Source organism: Trachypithecus francoisi, unplaced genomic scaffold, assembly GCF_009764315.1.
Source record: "Trachypithecus francoisi isolate TF-2019V2 unplaced genomic scaffold, Tfra_2.0 Lachesis_group8, whole genome shotgun sequence".
Classification (NCBI taxonomy): domain Eukaryota; kingdom Metazoa; phylum Chordata; class Mammalia; order Primates; family Cercopithecidae; genus Trachypithecus; species Trachypithecus francoisi.
Window position 1 is genome coordinate 18,319,323 of NW_022681473.1, and position 19,177 is coordinate 18,338,499.

Consider the following 19,177-nt stretch of genomic DNA (forward strand, 5'->3'; position numbering starts at 1 on the left):
CAGGAGAATCCAGGAGTCGGAGGTTGCAGTGAGCTGAGATCGTGCCACTGCACTCCAGCCTGAGTGGCAGAGCAAGACTCTTTCTCAAAAAAAAAAAAAGTCATAGTAAAGGGGAAAACAGCATATAGTCAAAACACTTTTTTGGTTTCAATTATCTGCAGATTTCAGATGAAAACAATATTTACATAGGCCGGGTGCGGTGGCTTACGCCTGTAATCCCAGAATCCCAGCACTTTGGGAGTCCAAGGCGGGCGGATCACATGAGGTCGGGAGTTTGACACCAGCCTGACCAATATGGTGAAACCCCATCTCTACTAAAAAATACAAAAATTAGCCGGGCATGGTGGCATGCACCTGTAATCCCAGCTACTCAGGAGGCTGAGGCAGGAGAATCGCTTAAACCCAGGAGGCAGAGGTTGCAGTGAGCCAAGATCACGCCATTGCACTCCAGCCTGTGCAAGACTCCTTCTCAGGAAAAAAAAAAAAAAAGAAAAAGAAAACAATATTTACTTGTTCTGGATTATCTGGGTGGCATTTTAGTTTTTCTACTTTGTTGCCTATATAGGCATAATCTGAGGCAAATGTGAAGAGAGAATTTCAGTTGGGGAATGGTCTTCTGACAGTAAATGGCTAATAATCCCAGTCTGCAGCTTTGTGCTTTTAAGAGGATATTTTAAAGACAGTCAGAAACCTCCATCTTTAGCCTGTCTGCAATAATTGGACTGTGACTTGGACCTAAATCCTAGGGAGAACATCTGGACTCCAGTTTCCTGTTTCCAACCCTGAGTCTGAGTTAGAGGCTAAATGGGTTTAAGAACCCAATCAGCTTAAAAAAGGCAATTTGAATATAGATAAAATAGCAAGCTTATGCTTTACAGGCCATCTAAGGACTGAGAGAGATTGATGAGCAATGCAGATTCACCCAGGTTCAGACACCTCACATTCAACTAGATCACATTTCTTACAACTGTGATGTTAGAAAGTCTGTTTGGTCATTCTGTTTTGAAATTCCTTGTACAAAAGGAAGATTCAGAGAATAAAGAAGGCATGTGAAAGTATTAAAAAGGAGAGGTAATAGGAATATAATTTGTTGGCTTGAAATGAATTCTGGCGCTAGACCTTGGATATGCGGAGTGATGGACAGAATTTCCCAAGAAATAAATAATCCCCTAGCAAGTCTTGTTCTAAAATTACACTGATATAAAAATAACCTGATTAGAATAATGGAAGTGTGAATTAGGTTCACACATTGGTGCCTCTGCTGGGACAAAAAAGAGACTTTCCTGAGGGTTGTCTTGTTCCCAGTTTCTCAGCCACTCACCATGTGATACCTCTGACTTGTCCTCTTGGATCATTTCCTACCTCCTGCCTTTGGCAGTGTTAATCTGGTGATTTTCAAAGTAAAGAAATGAACAGCTGATGACAGAAGAAATTTGGAAATAAATTGAGGGTGACTCATCCTCAAGATTAAAAACAATTATGGATTATTATCTGCTGTTTTATTTCTACTCCAAATGCTATTCACCATCATTATACTGCTCTATAAAGAGTGGGTCCATTTGGCAGTAGGTTGTGCTTAAAATGTACAGGGATGTCATTGAGGTGGGAATGGACAATGAAGAGTTGGCTAGAAACATTAACTCTATTCATTGTGCAACAGAGGTGCCTGGTTACATTTTTTTTTTCTTTGTAAAGTTCAACTTGTGACACAAGCTTGCTTTGTTTCCCTCATAAGGCAATGTTTTAATTCTCAAGGTCTTTCCTTTTTAAGTCTTCTAAGATGGGTATTTTCCCCATAAAGTTTTGGTTCTGTTTGTTATATCCCATCAGGAAAGGGTTACTGCCAAACATGTATCAGAAGTGGCAAGGTGAAGTGTGATCATGGAAAATGCCTTGCATTTTAGCCTTACATAACTACATTTAAGGAAAATTGGAGTTTTTCACAACTCACTAGATGGTGACATAAAAGACTGAGTGGGATGGACAGTCTTGGAGAGATTTCAAAAGCAATTTCAAGTCTGTTTACTTGCACACCAAAGATAATCTAAGTGCTGAGCTGACTGAACATTGGCTGACAGTGTTTTTTCCTGGGAGCATTTTATTTTCTAATAATCCCACAGGGAAACTCTTCAGATCTACACGTTTAACCTCCTTTCAACCTGTAGTTTTGCAGGCCAGGAATTTTTTTTTTTTTTTTTTTTTGTCATTAGTTAGTTATTTCCCCAAAATGATATAGGGAAAGGATCATGGTCTGTACTTCCAGATTGCCAAGGGTATCCTCATAGGGGCTTTTTATAAGTAAGAAAGCTTCTCCCTTTGTGGTCCTTAGGTGGATTTACAGCTTTTTTCTGGCATGGTTTTGGGAAAGAATCAAGGATTTTCTCCGTCTTACGTAAGTCTTGTTTTCCCATAGATAACTCCATCTGGCCAGCATAGTAGTTTTCCAGATTTACCCTTAGGTGTTTCAAGGCAGTAAGGTCTCAGGATATATCAAGGGAAAACAATATTAGGTGATCACCAATTTACCAATTCCAAATTATACAAAAGAGGGACCATAAACATATTCTTGGTTTAAGTTAACTGAATAGGGATGAAGGTGTTTTCCTGATCCTAGGACTGTAAAGGATCTAGGCCAAGTTAATCTAACTTAGGGATAAAAAACAAGACACAATTGTAATGGAGTCATATAGTGACAACATAGAAGAGGTGGGTAACGGTGAAAGAGGCTAGACAGATCATAGATATAATAAGATTTTATCTCTATCTGAAACAAACTGAAAATAGCCCAAAGACTGAGCTTCGTAGTTACTTTCCCTGGCAGTGGAGGGGAAGTTAGAAGGAGGACAAGAAAATAAGAAATGAAAGGGTTTTTGTGCATACACATGTCCTCAGGGCCCATTTTGCTCTCTAGATCCTGCCAAGATTTTCCAAAATTGTTGTGGGTATGAGAAATCACAGATTCAGGATTAAGACTTTGTTGATTATGTAGAAAGGAAGGAAAAATACTAGCTGAAGGCTGGGGACATGCTAGTTTCCTAACACATAAAATTCATAAGACTTTTTTTTTTTTTTTTTTGTAGGAGCAAAACTGCAAGTTTATTTTGGTCACCTAAGGTGTGGGGAAGAGGTCTGTCGGCCTCCGGCAAAGAAGGCCGACAGAGTCCCCCCGTGGGGCTCTTGGACGGCGTTCCTGGAGTCCTGACATCCCGACAGGAGTGAAGGACTGAGGAAGGCCGCCCGAGAGCCCTACGGGGGGACTCTGTCGGCAAGACTTTTTTTATCACACAGAAATCCTTGTTCTAAAAAAAATTATGTATTTATTTATTTTTTTGAGACAGGGTCTTGCTCTGTTGCCAAGGGTGGAGCAGTACAGTGGAGTGATCTCGGCTCACTGCAACCTCCACCTTCCAGGCTCAAGTGATCCTCCCACGTCAGTCTTCTGAGTAGCTGGGACTACAGGCACACACCACCATACCCAGCTAATTCTTGTATTTTTTTTTGTAGCAATGGGGTTTTGCTAAGTTGGTCTTGAACTCCTGGATTCAATTGATCTGCCTGCCTTGGCCTCCGAAAAGTGCTGGGATTGTATGCGTGAGACCCTTTGCCTGGCCCTGAATTTTTTTTTTTTTTTGAGACGGAGTCTCACTCGGTTGCCCAGGCTGGAGTGCGGTGGCACGAGCTCCGCTCACTGCAACCTCCACCTCCTTGGTTCAAGCCATTCTCCTGCCTCAGCCTCCCGGGTGGCTGGGATTACAGGCACATGCCACCATGCCCAGCTAATTTTTGTATTTTTAGTAGAGACAGAGTTTCACCATGTTGGCCAGGATGGTCTTGATCTCCTGACCTTGTAATCTGCCCACCTCAGCCTCTCAAAGTGCTGGGATTATAGGTGTGAGCCACCATGTCCAGCCCTGAATTTTTTTAAATTAACTTTTGTAGAGACAGGATCTCACTCTGTCACCCAGACTGGAGTGCAGTGGTGTGATTGTAGCTTATTGGAGCCTTGAACTCTTGGTCTCAAGTGATCCTCCCACCTCAGCCTTCCAAGTAGCTAGGACTAGAAGTGTGCACTACCATGCCTGGCTAATTTTTTTTTTTTTTCGTACATGTTGCTGAGGCTGGTCTTTTTTTTTTTTTTTTTTTTTTGAGATGGAGTCTTGCTCTGTCGCCCAGGCTGGAGTGCAGTGGCCGGATCTCAGCTCACTGCAAGCTCCGCCTCCTGGGTTCTCGCCATTCTCCTGCCTCAGCCTCCTGAGTGGCTGGGACTACAGGCGCCCGCCACCTCGCCCGGCTAATTTTTTGTATTTTTTTAGTAGAGACGGGGTTTCACCGTGTTAGCCAGGATGGTCTCGATCTCCTGACCTCGTGATCCGCCCGTCTCAGCCTCCCAAAGTGCTGGGATTACAGGCTTGAGCCACCGCGCCCGGCTATCAGGCTGGTCTTAAATTCCTGGCCTCAAGCAATCCTCCTGCCTTGGCCTCTTGAAGTGCTCTGAGATCATAGGGATCATAGGCATAAAGTACGGTGCCCAGCCTAAACTTTTCTTTTAAACGTGACTACAGACTGGGCACGGTGACTCACGCCTGTAATCCCAGCACTTTGGGAGGCCGAGGCGGGCAGATCACAAGGTCAGGAGATTGAGACTGTCCTGGCCAATATGGTAAAACCCGTCTCTACTAAAAATACAAAAATTAACTTGGCGTGGTGGTGGGCGCCTGTCATCCCAGCACTAGGGAGGCTGAGGCAGGAGAATCGCTTAAACCTGGTAGGAAGAGATTGCAGTGAGCTGAGATCGTGCCATTGCAACTCCAGCAACAAGAGCAAAACTCCAAAAAAAAAAAAAAAAAAAAAAATGACTGCAACTGAAGGCCTCTTGTGATTGTAAAGTAGAAGAAATTAGATCTCTGGATACTGAACAGGAGAAAGGAGATTAGACTTTGAAATCATAAATTAGCAAATTTCAAAAAGGGGCCTCCCTGTTTGCCCAGCAAAATGTTAAGGATCTGTTATTCTGTTGACATGTTAACTTTCTCTAATCTTTATGCTGTCTTTTATAGATGGGCTGACTTATTGTAGAGCCTTAAAATATACATTTTGATCTATTGATAAATTTCATCACTGGAGATTTATCTTATAGAAATAATTCCAAAGAAGGGAGGGCCTTCTATCATTCTACAGCTAGCAGTTCCCTGCTGTTCTGGGGTCTCTCTCCTTCCCTAGGCTGCTCCTACATCACTATACTACTTCTATCTTTACCATTCCATCATCAAATGTATACATGACCCCACAGCACAAAAAGAACAGGCCAGAAAAGAACAGAACAGAATTGCAATGGCAGAATTGACAACTGGCTTAGCATTTCGGCTGTTCAAGGCCTGACTGGTCTTTATTACAGAATTATCTCACGCTAGGTTCAAGCCTGATATCTACCACCAAGTGTGTGATAGAGGCATGTTTCTCAGAACCCAGAGCCAAGATAAGGAACAGTCTCCAATTCCCTCTTTTCTCCCCTCCCTTCCTCACCCTTCATTCCAGGCAAGTCTCCTAGGTAAGTGTGCCCCATCCTCATCCTCTTTTTTTTTTTTTTTGAGGCAGGGTTTCACTGTCTCTGTTGCCCAGACTGGAGTACAGTGGTGTGATCATGACACACTGCAGACTCGACCTCCTGGGCTCAAGTGATCCTTCTGCCCAGCCTCCTGAGCATCTGGGACTGCCAGTGTATGCCACCACTCCCTGCTAATTAAAAAAAAAAAAAAATTTTTTTTGTTTTTTAGAGATACAGTCTCACTATGTTGCCCAGGCTGGTCTCAAACTCCTAGACTTAACCTGTCCTCCCACCTTGGACTTCCAAAGTGCTGAGAGTACAGATGTGAGCTGCCACACCTGGCCTCTTGTTGCTTTAGTCTTTCCAAAGTTTTTTCCATGTGATTGACAGGGGCAAGGTCCATGCTTAAAAGTAAACTGTCCCAGATTGCCCATGGCTGTCATGGTTTTAACACTCAAAGTCACATGTTCTGGGAAACCCCTTAGTCCTGGGCAAAGCTAAGACTGTTATCCTACTTCAGGGAAGCACCATCCTACCTCCGGGGAGTGGATTCATGAGGAGAGTCCTGCCAGAATTCAGTGATCAACAGTCAACACCATAATAAGTTCTTGAGTCTTAACAGCAATACGAGGAACATCAGGGGTACAGTCCAGGATGATCTTCACTTCTGTTGGCCTTGTTTCTTTTTTACAGTTTTTCCTCTAGTGTGAGGAGATTCCCGCAAGGTTGATGGTTTCAACTCCTGATCCCTTGTGATCCATCTTCAATCCAAATAAATATTTCCATAAGAACATGCAGTAGTTTGCTGTCAAACTGAAGCTTAAATCCATATATATATATATATACACACACACATACATATTTAAAAAGAACAGTTCTCTGAAGGAAATTTATCTGTAGAGGTGCAACTCTGCCCATAGAATAAGCCACGCTTTCCATGGTCTCACAAAGCAGTCTAGACTCAGCTTTGCAAATATCGCCATTTTCAGATGATTTTAGATAAATCTTTGCCGAACTTTCAGGTGTTTTACTCAAAAGTCTCCAGCTTTTGAAAAACGGAAAATGTCTTAGAGCAGTGAAATTAGTTTCTGTAGGATTTTTCACTGCAATCAAGGTTTCAAAACAATGTAGTTGGCCGGGCAGGATGGCTCGAGCCTGTAATCCCAGCACTTTGGGAGGTCGAGGCGGGCGGATCACGAGGTCAGGAGATCTAAACCATCCTGGCTAACACTGTGAAACCAGTCTCTATTAAAAATGCAAAAAAATTAGCCGGGCGTGGTGGTGGGTGCCCGTAGTCCCATCTACTCGGGAGGCTGAGGCAGGAGAATGGCGTGAACCCGGAGGGGCGGAGCTTGCAGTGAGCCGAGATCGTGCCACTGCACTTCAGCCTGGGCGACGGAGCGAGACTCAGTCTCAAAAAACAAACAAAAACAAACAAACAGAAATGTAGTTATCTGAGTCAAATTTGAATGAGGGCTATAGCTAAGCCCTACACGCCTCTCCAAGAAGGAAGCTTCCTTTTTTTTTTTTATTTTTTATTTTTACTTGAGACGGAGTCTCGCTCTGTCGCCAGACTGGAGTTCAGTGACGCGATCTCGGCTCACTGCAGCCTCCGCCTGCCGGGTTCAGGCATTTCTGCCTCCTCAGCCTCCCAAGTAGCTGGGACGACGTGCGCCCACCACCACGCCCGGCTAATTTTTTATATTTTTAGTAGAGACGGGGTTTAGCCAGGATGTTAGCCAGGATGGTCTCAATCTCCTGACCTAATGATCTGCCCACCTCAGCCTCCCAAAGTGCTGGGATTAAAGGCTTGAGCCACTGCGCCCGGCCTGGCCAGTATTTTCAAAGACTTAGAGGAGATTTTTGTAAAGTGGCAATACATTATTTTAAAAAGGATCATACTGTAAGGATGTGCTCTTTGATTTTAAAGTCTTTAAAGGCTGGAACTTTTTTTTTTTTTTGAGATGGAGTCTTGCTCTGTCACCCAGGCTGGAGTGCAGTGGCACGATCTCTGCTGACTGCAACATCTGCCTCCCGGGTTCAAGCGATTCTGCTGCCTCAGCCTCCTGAATAGCTGGGATTACAGGCGCCCACCACCACGCCCGGCTAATTTTTGTATTTTTAGTAGACACGGGGTTTCACCATCTTGACCAGGCTGGTCTCAAACTCCTGACCTCGTGATCCACCTGCCTCGGCCTCCCAAAGTGCTGGGATTACAGGCGTGAGTCACTGCGTCCGTCCTTTAAAAAAAATTTTTAGGCAGAGTCTTGTTCCATAGATCAGGCAATGGTAGGATCATGGCTCATTGCAGCCTCCACCTACCGGGCTCAGGATATCCTTTCATCTTAGCTTCCTGAGCAGTTGGGCCTACAGGCAGGAGGCCTGTAGGCTAACTTTTTGTATTTTTTTTTATAGAGGGTGGAGTCTCACCATGTTGCCCAGGCTGGTCTTGAACTCCTGGGCTCAAAGCAATCCACCAGCCTCGTCTCCTAAAGTGCTCGAATTATGGACGTGAGCCGCTGCGCCCGACCAAACTGGGACTATCTTGTTTCCTTTTTACACCCTTCCTAAGTGGTGGGGAAGGGTGTAAACCTCCCTAGGAGGATGTAAGGTAGACTATGATTGCTCACACTTGGTAACCATACTTGCAGTGATCTTTGTGATTTATTGAATCATACCTAGGATGTACATATTAATTCATATTTGTGCTGAGCATATTCATTTATCAACTAAGAGACGACAGGAAAAAGCCATTGTTGTGATGATGAAAATGTCAACACTTTATCAGGTTCTGAACCCAAAGAGACTTTTGCTTATTATGTAAGAAGCACACCTGTGGCTCTAGGCCTTTGGAAGAAAATAAAAGAGAAAAGCAATCCGTGTACTTCTCCCCCACCCCGCCTTAAGGTCAGGCTACAAAATTCTGGGTTTTCCCAGCCTCTCTTGGTCATGCTTTGTGGGGGCTACACTGGCGCTTTTACGTAGACTGTTCATTTTGTTCCTCAGCCTGAATTCTCTCTCGTTTTCTTTCTCTACCATTTTTAATTCCCCTCACTGTTCTGTTAGGAAACCAAGGGTCAAATGAGGTTAAGTAATTTGCTCAATTGGGATAAAGAGTGTTGGGAGTCCATAAAACAGTCGCGGGGCTATAGACAACAAGTGTTATTGCGCTATGATTTGATCTTCAACACATTCACGAGAAACTCCAGTTCTCTAAACAACCTTAACTGCCGGCGACCCACAGAAAATGGCAGAAGCGCAGGCTCTTTTTTACCCCGTGGTTTATGATCTGGGTTTGTTTATTTATGCCTCGGACAGGAGCCGGACCTTGAGTAGGAGTTGAGCTGTTTTTCGGCGCTCGGCTGCGGTTCCTTGAACGATTGCTTGGGCGTTCCTCCTTTGATGTCTGGGGCGTTCTTGTATTCGGTGATCTTTTGCGCCGTCTTCTTGCTTGATGTCTCCTGAGCGGCGGCGGCGCCGGGTCGAGGACTGAGTTATCCGCGAGGCCCTGCGCTCAAGCCGCCTTCTCCTGCCGGTCGGTAGAACGGACCCTTTGCTTTATCCGTGCCTCCTCCTTCTTTTTCCCTGTGGCTCAGCTCGTCCCCTGGACTGCAAACCGAGCTCCCGTCTGCCTTGCAGGTAGGCCCAGGAGAAGCCTGGGAGGCCCAGCCCGGCATCCTTCCGCCGCGGGGTTGAGAAGACCTTGGCGCCGGCGGGTGGGCAGGCGGGCCGGTCTCCGTGACACTGCCAGAGGAGGGGCTACCGGACTGCGTTGAGGGGCGCGGCCGGAGGGGCAGCCCGGAACCGAGGGAGAAGCCGGAAGGAGGGAGAGATGCTGGGATTTCCCGGTGTGGTTCTTTTGGGAGGAGATGTTGGGTCTAGGGCACCCCCAGTGTGCGGGGAAAATGGCTTTCCAGGAACCGACAGAGCTTTGCGCACTTTGACCTTCCTTCCTTCCTTTATCCTTTCCCCCCATCCCGAAGTCTCCGGGTGTCATGCCTCAGTTGCACTGGGGACCCCTACTGAGTCCAGCCTTTGAAGGGACCTTTGAGTAGGTGGAGGTGTATGGAACAAGGTCTTCTGGCTCCTCTGAGCGAAGTGTCATGTTCTCGCCTTTTTTGGGTGGGGAAACTGAGGCTGATGTCTGGGACGTGACTTCCCCCCATATCCCCAACAGATCATTAAATGCACTGTAAGTCACTTTTTGTCATGTACCAGTTCCCTTCCCCCCAGTTACCAGTCAAGTTATGAAAACAGTGAGTTGTTGTTTGATCGCCTGTGGTCCCTCTTTTCCTAGGAATATAGATTGTTAGGAATATAAATCCTGTCACTAGAGGCTTCAGAAGTAAAGGAACCATGTGGTTTCTTGGCTGTTTAGCTTTTCAAAGTCTGTATCATTTTAGCTAGTGTAGCAATGACAGTTTCTTTTTGTTTCTTGATAACCTTGTTGCCTACTTTGTTTCCTGATAACCTTGTTGTCTACATTGTTTCCTGGTTGGTTTATCCTCCTCCCAAGCCTCTTTGGAAATCTTAACAACTATGGTGTTTGTGGTTAGTCTAGTAGAGGATGGTCAAGACTTTGAAGGCAAACGCTTGTCCTGTGTGAAGGTCTGCTTTCTGGGGAGTATCCAAAGGAAACCCAAGGAGTCAGTCTCTCTCTCTCTCTTTTTTTTAAGACAATCTCGCTCTGTCGCCCAAACTGGAGTGCAGTGGCGCGATCTTGGCTGACTGCAACCTCTGCCTCCCGGGTTCAAGCGATTCCCCTGCCTCAGTCTCCTGACTAGCTGGAACTACAGGCGCGCGCCACCACACTCGGCTAATTTTTGTATTTCTAGTAAAGCGGGGTTTCATCACGTTGGCCAGGCTGGTCTTGAACTCCTGGCCTCAAGTGATTCACCCACCTCGGCCTCTCAAAGTGCTGGAATTACAGGCATGAGCCACCGCGCCCGCCCAGTTTTGTTATATTTGATTAGTAGTTTGGTCACTGCACATACAAAAGCTAAAAAAGGCTGTATGTAGAAATCATTCAAATATTGAGTTTTTTTTTTTTTTTTTTTTTGAGACGGAGTCTCGCTCTGCAGCTCAGGCTGGAGTGCAGTGGCCAGATCTCAGCTCACTGCAAGCTCCGCCTCCCGGGTTTTACGCCATTCTCCTGCCTCAGCCTCCGGAGTAGCTGGGACAGGCGCCCGCCACCTCGCCCGGCTAGTTTTTTGTATTTTTTTTTTTTAGTAGAGACGGGGTTTCACCGTATTAGCCAGGATGGTCTCGATCTCCTGACCTCGTGATCCGCCCGTCTCGGCCTCCCAAAGTGCTGGGATTACAGGCTTGAGCCACCGCGCCCGGCCCAAATATTGAGATATTTAAATGAAATTCCTTTGTAGTTCTCTTTTCCTTTCCAACTTGGAAAGTTTGGGGACTAAGTCTCTCATTTTCATCGGATTCAGTGTCATGATCCTAATTTGTGTCACTTCTTTGTTGGGGAAAAAAAAAAAATATCAGCCTGCTGGGTGCAGTGGCTCACACTTGTAATTCCAGCATTTTGGGAGGCCAAGGCGGGTGGATCACCTGAGGTTGGGAGTTCGAGACCAGCCTGACCAATGTGGAGAAACCTAAAAATACAAAATTAGCCGGGCGTGGTGGTGCATGCCTGTAATCCCAGCTACTTGGGAGGGTAAGGCAGGAGGATCACTTGAACCCGGGAGGCAGAAGTTGCCATGAGCGAGATCATGTCATTGCACTCCAGCCTGGGCAACAAGAGCCAAACTCCGTCTCAAAAAAAAAAAAATTAGTCTTGAAGTCATTCTGGGTTGGATACCTTTCCAAAGTATGTAGAATCAGTGGGAAGGTGTTTTTTGTTTGTTTGTTTGTTTGTTTTGAGACGAGTCTTGCTTTGTCCCCCAGGCTGGAGTGCAGTGGCGCTATCTGGGCTCACTACAACCTCCTCCGCCTCCCAGGTTCAAGCATTTCTCTGCCTCAGCGTCCCGAGTAGCTGGGATTACAGGCGCCACCACCACACCTGGCTAATTTTTTGTATTTTTAGTAGAGATGGGCTTTCACCATCTTGGCCAGGCTGGTCTTGAACCCCTGACCTGGTGATCCACCTACCTTGGCCTCCCAAAGTGCTGGGATTACAGGCATGAGCCACCGCGCCCGGCCAAGGAGTGATTTTAAGGGTGTAGAGATTCAGTTCCTAGTCCTTGAGTGGAAACTGTACAAAGCTACATTCTCCCACTATTTTAGTATTCTTGTATAAGCTTTGGAAAGATTACTGTTCCTTTAATTTTTTGTGTGAGGTCAGCAAGATTTAAATGAAGGGCCCTTAATCATGAGCGATTTCCTAGTTACATGACCTCAGTGCTCCCAGAAAGAGATTAAGGAAGAGCCACCAGACTATCTTTACGAAGAATCTAGACTGGGGAGTTAAGCTAAGAATGTGCATTTTTGAAAAAGTTTTTATGGTAGAAGAGAATGTGTATCAGATAAAAGAATGTAGAAAAGAAAGCAACATTGTCCACTGGGAATTGATAAGTTCTGTGTAGAATTTAGAGTTATAAGGAATATCTCATTGGCTCCTAATGAATGCTAAATAACAAATGGAAATTGCTGTGAGTGTCTTGAAGCAATCTTAGAAATATTTTATTATGTTTCTGCAGGAAATAATTTGCAGAGGCTTAAGGTGAATTGAGGCCAAGAAATTTGGTGGTGTTGATGGGAGGTTACAGGGATAGAGCTTATCAACTTAATCAACTTATCCCATGCTTTGTGATAAAAGTTCACTCAGTTTTTTTTCTTTTTCTTTTTCTTTTTTTTTTTTTTTTTTTTTTTTTGAGACGGAGTCTCGCTCTGTCGCCCAGGCTGGAGTGCAGTGGCCGGATCTCAGCTCACTGCAAGCTCCGCCTCCCGGGTTTACGCCATTCTCTCGCCTCAGCCTCCCGAGTAGCTGGGACTACAGGCGCCCGCCATCTCGCCCGGCTAATTTTTTGTATATTTTAGTAGAGACGGGGTTTCACCGTGTTAGCCAGGATGGTCTCGATCTCCTGACCTCGTGATCCGCCCGTCTCGGCCTCCCAAAGTGCTGGGATTACAGGCTTGAGCCACCGCGCCCGGCCTCTTTTTTTTTTTTTTTTTAAGATGGAGTCTCGCTCTGTCGCCCAGGCTAGAGTGCAGTGGAACTCACTGCAAGCTCCACTTCTCGGATTCAAGCAATTCTCCTGCTTCAGCTTCCCGTGTAGCTGGGATTACAGGCGCATGCCACCATGCCCAGCTAATTTTTTGTGTTTTCACTCAGCTTTTTACTTACTTGGTTAAATCTTGCATTGTTCTGTCGATGTTAGATTGGGTTCTCTTTTGACATTCCTTTAAAAACTGAACAGGTTCAGAATGTAAATGAATTCTGTCTTTTAGTAAGAAAGTTCTTGGAGATGATTGAAGATTTGAAATTCTAGAACTTGACCTGGAACAGAGTTATGTACATCGCTTGAAAAATATTAGTTATGTATATCATTAAAAAACAATTATTTTTATTAATAAAGTAGTAATTTACTTTTTTTTTTTTGAGAGATGGTCTCCCTATGTTTCTCAGGCTGGACTCAAACTCCTGGGCTCAAGTAGCCCTCCCCAGTAGCTGGAACTACAAGTGCATGCACCTGGCTTACTTTTTTTTAATTTATTTTTTTGAGGTGGAGTCTTGCTCTGTCACCAGGCTGGAGGCAGTGGCGCAATCTCGGCTCACTGCAACCTCCGCCTCCTGGGTTCAAGAGATTCCTGTGCCTGAGCCTCCTGAGTAGCTGGGACTACAGGTGTGCACCACCACGCCCAGCTAATTTTTTGTATTTTAGTAGAAACAGGGTTTCACTATGTTGGCCAGGATGGTCTCGATCTCCTGACCTTGTGATCCGCCCACCTTGGCCTCCGAAATTGCTCGGATTAGAGGCGTGAGCCACCATGCCTGGCCATACATTTTTATACTGTATAATTTTCACAATATTTTCAATATGTATTAGGAAACTTATAAAACTTTTGTTTTGATCATGTAACTTTAGGGTGCTTGTTAATATCGAATCCAAACATTATGGTTCTCAAGCATATTGGTGAATGTTGTCTGTTTAAGTTGACAGTTTCTCTCACTCTTCCAATTTACTCACTCTTAAAGGAGTAAGAGAAAATGTTTCGTTGTTAGCACAGTAAGGTGTCTTTTTCCAAGATATGCCTCAGCCTTGATAGAGTTATTTTGGAGTGGAATCCACATTTTTTTGCCCAGTGGTTTGGTTTATCCCCAAAAAACTTAAGTTCCTTTAATCACAGTCATTCTTGTTTCATTCTCCAATTGTTCCTCATAAACTCAGAGAGAGCTTTCAGTGTCTTAATTTCTGTTTGTACAGAAGTGTTCTGGTACAGCCTGTCCTGTGGTTTGGGGTCATTTATATTTTATCTTTTCTAGCTCCCCCAGGTTAATATGATCAATTTTTTTTTTTTTGCACAGCTAAAATTAGTTACTGATGGATAAAAATTTTGTGATTAGTTATTGTCAGAATGTATTTATGTGTCCAGTACTATGTGGCAGCCTGCCAATGTAATGTAAGGAGAAAATAGATTAAGTAATTAGGAGATCTGGGTTTAAGCCCTAGGTTTACTACCTGAGAAGTCTTGTATAAATTATTTAAGGAGGCTGTAGGGAAAGTTAGTGTCCTTTATTGAGCATTTACTGTGTCATGTTCTTTACATGTGTTATTTCATTTAATACTTGTAAGAGTCCTTTATAGTAGATGTTAATTTCCTTATAGAGATACTGTTTTTTCCATTTTTTTTGCTGAAGCTCAGTGATAGTAAATAATTTAACCAAGATCACACAGTAGGTATAGTAGAGCTGAGATTGAAATCAAAGGCTTTGAATGCTTTTCTGAGTCTATATTTAAAGAATGGAAAAGTAAAACATCCATCATAATACTTTTTTTTTTTTTTGAGATGGATTTTCACTCTTGTTGCCCAGTCTGGTGTGCAATGGTGCAATCTCAGCTCACTGCATCCTCCGTCTCCTGGGTTCAAGCAATTCTCCTGCCTCAGCCTCCCTAGTAGCTGGGACTACAGGCATTTGCCTGGCTAATTTTTGTATTTTTCTTTAGTAGAGATGGCTTTTCACCACATTAGTCAGGCTGGTTTCAAACTCCTGACCTCAGGTGATCCACCTGCCTTGGCCTCCCTAAGTGCTAGGAATACAGGTGTGAGCCACCGTGCCTGGCCCATCATAATACTTACGTTGATTACGTTGAGAAAAAGTATGTGAAAATGCTTTAAAAGGATAAAGTACTCTTCAAGTGTTATCTTCTATGCTGTTTTACAACAACAATGAACAGATGTTATTTAAGTTCTTGGGCAACTTGCTACTTTCTCTTTTTTTTTTGAGATGGAGTCTCGCTCTGTCACCCAGCCTCCTGGAGTGCAGCAACGCTATCTTGGCTCGTTGCAACCTTAGCCTCCCAGGTTCAAGTGATTCTCCCTCTTCAGCTTCCCGAGTAGCTGGGATTACAGACACGTGCCACCACGCCCAGCTAATTTTGCATTTTTAGTAGAGACCTGGTTTCACCATGTTGGCCAGGCTGGTCTTGAACCCCTGACCTCAAGTGATCCACCCAACTTGGCCTCTCAAAGTGCTGTGATTACATGCATGAGCCACAGCACCCAGCCTCCTTCCTTTTCTTTTCTAACTTATTTTGTCTCTTCCTCTGTTCTTAGGGTTAATAATCTTCACTTCTCTACCCAAATTTTTTTTTTCTTCATTGTGTGTTGTTTTGGTACTGTGTTTATTTCTTTTTTTCTCTTGCCTTAGCCTCCCGAGTAGCTGGGACTACAGGTGTGTTCCACCATGTCCGGCTAATTTTTGTATTTTAAGTCGAGATGGGGTTTCACCATGTTAGCCAGGCTGGTCTCGAACTCATGCCTTCAGGTGATCTGCCCGCCTCGGCCTCGCAACATGTTGGGATTACAGGCGTGAGCCACTGTGCCTGGCCTGGAGTTGTGTTTCTGTAAAATGAGCTGAAACAAATTTCACATTTCATGATTTCATCACTTATTTCTGCTCTCCAGAATAGATCATAGGCATATATACCTATAGTATAATGAAGCATCTGAAATTTTGCTGAGTTGGAGAGGATTAACAAGCACATTTGACTTGCAGAGAAAATTGGAATATTTTATTCTAGGTGACCACTGAAAACAGGACAGAAAAATTTCTCTTCCCAGACTTTTGAATAGCAGCATAGTTGCACTGACTCCTGGAGTCAAGCAGCCTGGTTCAAATTTCAGCACCCCTACTTACTAGCTGTACAACTTGGGGAAGTTACTTAGTCTCTCTGTGCCTCTCCTCATCTGTAAAATGTTGTTACAGTTGTTGTAAGAACTAAATTAGTTAATATGTATAAAGCATTTAGAACAGTGCTAGGTGCTGTATATGCCAGTTGTTAGTAACAATGTTATTATTATAACAAAATAAAGTTTTCCAAAAGAACACATGATAGTGATTCTTAGATTGAAGTTTAGATGCTTTGGTGAAACTTTAATAGGGAATAGGAAGTTAAAACAGCATATTTGTCCCTCTTTCCCCTCAGTACCCTTCAAGTTAAAGTAAAAGGATATAGATTCAAATCCTAGCTAGGAAAACAAAGTAAAAAGATGAATCTTTATTTTTAATTCAAAAATTATTTTATTTTATTTTTTGAGACAATCTTGCTCTGGTGCAGTGGCACAATCTTGGCTCACTGCAAACTCTGCCTCCTGGGTTCAAGTGATCCTTGTGCCTCAGCCTCCTGAGTAGCTGGGATTACAGGTGTGTGCCACCACACCTGACTAATTTTTGTATTTCTTTTAGTAGAGACAGGGTTTTGCCATGTTGGCCAGGCTTGTCTTGAACTCTGGCCTCAAGTGATCTGCCCACCTCAACTTCCGTAAGTACTGGAATTACAGGTGTGAGCCACTGCGTCCAGCTTTAAAAATCATTATTATTTTCGGCCGGGCACGGTGGCTCATGCCTATAATCCCAGCACTTTGGGAGGCCGAGGCGAGTGGATCATCCGAGGTTGGGAGTTCAAGACCAGCCTGACCAACGTGGAGAAACCCCGTCTCTACTAAAAATACAAATTAGCTGGGTGTGGTGGTGCATACCTGTAATCCCAGCTACTTGGGAGGCTGGGGCATGAGAATCACTTGAACCAGGGAGGTAGAGGTTGCGGTGTGCCGAGATCGCGCCATCACACTCAAGCCTGGGCAACAAGAGCGAAACTTCATCTCAAAAAAAAAAAATTATTGTTATTTTCTAATTATAAAGGACTTGGAGGCCGGGCGCGGTGGCTCAAGCCTGTAATCCCAGCACTTTGGGAGGCCGAGACGGGCGAATCACGAGGTCAGGAGATCGAGACCATCCTGGCTAACACGGTGAAACCCCGTCTCTACTAAAAAAATACAAAAAATTAGCTGGGCGAGACGGCGGGCGCCTGTAGTCCCAGCTACTCGGGAGGCTGAGGCGAGAGAATGGCGTCAACCCGGGAGGCGGAGCTTGCAGTGAGCTGAGATCCGGCCACTGCACTCCAGCCTGGGCAACAGAGCGAGACTCCGTCTCAACAAAAAAAATAATAAAAATAAAAAAAAAATAAAGGTCTTTATGCCTGGTGTGGTGGACTATACCTGTAATCCCAGCAGTTTGGGAGGCTGGGATTTTTTTTTTTTTTTTTTTTTTTTTTTGAGATGAAGTCTTGATCTGTCGCCCAGGCTGGAGTGCAGTGGTGTGATCTTAGCTCACTGTAACCTCCACCTCCTGGGTTCAAGCGAGTCTCCTGCCTCAGCCTCCCGAGTAGCTGGGACTACAGGCGCATGCCATCACGCTTGGCTAATTTTTGTATTTTTAGTAGAAACAGGCTTTCACCGTGTTAGCCAGGATGGTCTCGATCTGCTGACCTTGTGATCCGCCCGCCTTGGCCTCCCAAAGTGCTAAGTGCTGGGACTACAGGTACGAGCCTTCGCGCCCGGCCTTTTTTTTTTTTTTAAAAAAAAAAGACAGAGTCTCACTCTGTTGCCCAGACTGGAGTGCAGTGAGTGGTGTGATCTCAGTTCACTGCAACCTCTACCTCCCAGGTTCAAGTGATTCTCCTGCCTCAGCCTCCTGAGTAGCTGGGTTTACAAGCGCCCATCACCTCATCCAGATAACTTTTTTTTCTTTTTGAGATGGAGTTTCGCTCTTGTTGCCCAGGCTGGAGTGCAATGGCGCAATCTCAGCTCACTGCAACCTCCACCTCCCGGGTTCAAGCGATTCTCCTGCCTCAGCCTCCCCAGTAGCTGGGATTACAGGCATGCACCACCACGTCCAGCTAATTTTGTATTTTTAGTAGAGACAGGGTTTCTCCATGTTGGTCAGGCTGGTCTCGAACTCCCGACCTCAGATGATCCACTCACCTCGGCCTCTCATAGTGCTGGAATTATAGGCGTGAGCCACCGCGCCTGGGCCCATGTCCAGATAATTTTGTATTTTTAGTAGAGACGGGGTTTCACCATGTTGGCCATCCTGGTCTTGAACTCCTGACCTCAGGTGACCCACCCACCTTGGCCTCCCAAAGTGGTGGGATTACAGATGTGAGCCATTGCGCCTGGCAACAATTTTTTAAAATTAGCTGTAAATGGTGGTGCATGCCTGTAGTCCCAGCTACTTGGGAGGCTGAGGCAGGAGGATTGCCTGAGCCTGTTAGATCAAGGCTGCAGTGAACCAAGATCACACCACTGTACTCCGTCCTGGGCATCATCATGGCAAGACCCTGTCTCAAAAATTTTTTTAAAAAATTCTATCTAATGATTATAGCAGAGTGTGCATTTTTCAGTCATTCATTTGATAAATGTTTGTTGCATGTGTACTCTTTCAGTAGGCGGTGAGGATACCATAATGCTGTGTATTATGTACTATGGATTTTTTTTTTTTTTTGAGTTATGACATATCCCTGTGAAGCCTTTTAGAACTGTTTCTTGATTGTGATTCTGTGTCTCAATTCTTACTTTTTCAGACTTTTGTTTGTCTATCAAATATTGGTTCTGATCAGAACCAGTCCTTATGAATGCTTTGTGCCAGGTACTGTATAAGCACTTTGCGTTGATTCTTTTCATTCTCACTAACAACCTTATGACATAAGTACTCTTATTCTTCTCATTTTATTGATGTAGCAGTTGTGGCACAGTGAAGTTAAGCAGTTTGCCCAAGGTATATAGCTAGCAAATGGCAGAACCAGGATTCGAGTCCAAACAACCTGGCTCCACATTCCCCTGCCCTTAACCTCTAAGTTATACTGATTCTCAACTACTAAACACTTTAAGCCACTAGGTCAATATACTAAGACTAGAGTGGAAAAATAGATGTCCATGCCTTTATGGAGATTACAGTCCAGAGGAAAGAGAGACAGTAAACAAATAATTATACCAATAAACATATAATTGCAATGTGTGGCAAACCTATGCCAGAAAAATAAAAAGAGATTATAGTAGGGGAACCTGAATTAAACTGGAGGTTTGAGAAGTATTTTTCTGAAGAAGTGATATTTAAGCAGAGACTAGAAGGATAGAAAGGGAAGGGAATAGCATGTATGAAGTTCCCAAGATAGG

The 19,177-nt window shown here is 44.5% G+C and overlaps 1 protein-coding gene across 8 annotated transcripts in view; it reads left to right on the forward strand.

The window, feature by feature from the left end:
• The first annotated feature begins 8,879 nt into the window (after window positions 1-8,879).
• AMBRA1 (autophagy and beclin 1 regulator 1) overlaps window positions 8,880-19,177 on the forward strand; it is a 204,240-nt gene continuing 193,942 nt past the window's right edge. For 3 of the 8 annotated variants that reach the window (XM_033204166.1, XM_033204169.1, XM_033204167.1), the window contains exon 1: window positions 8,881-9,184. The gene's annotated coding sequence lies outside the window, so the exon portion shown is untranslated. Of the gene's footprint in view, window positions 9,185-19,177 lie in introns of all 8 variants that reach the window. The other 5 variants (XM_033204164.1, XM_033204168.1, XM_033204170.1 and 2 more) reach the window with 4 other exon arrangements.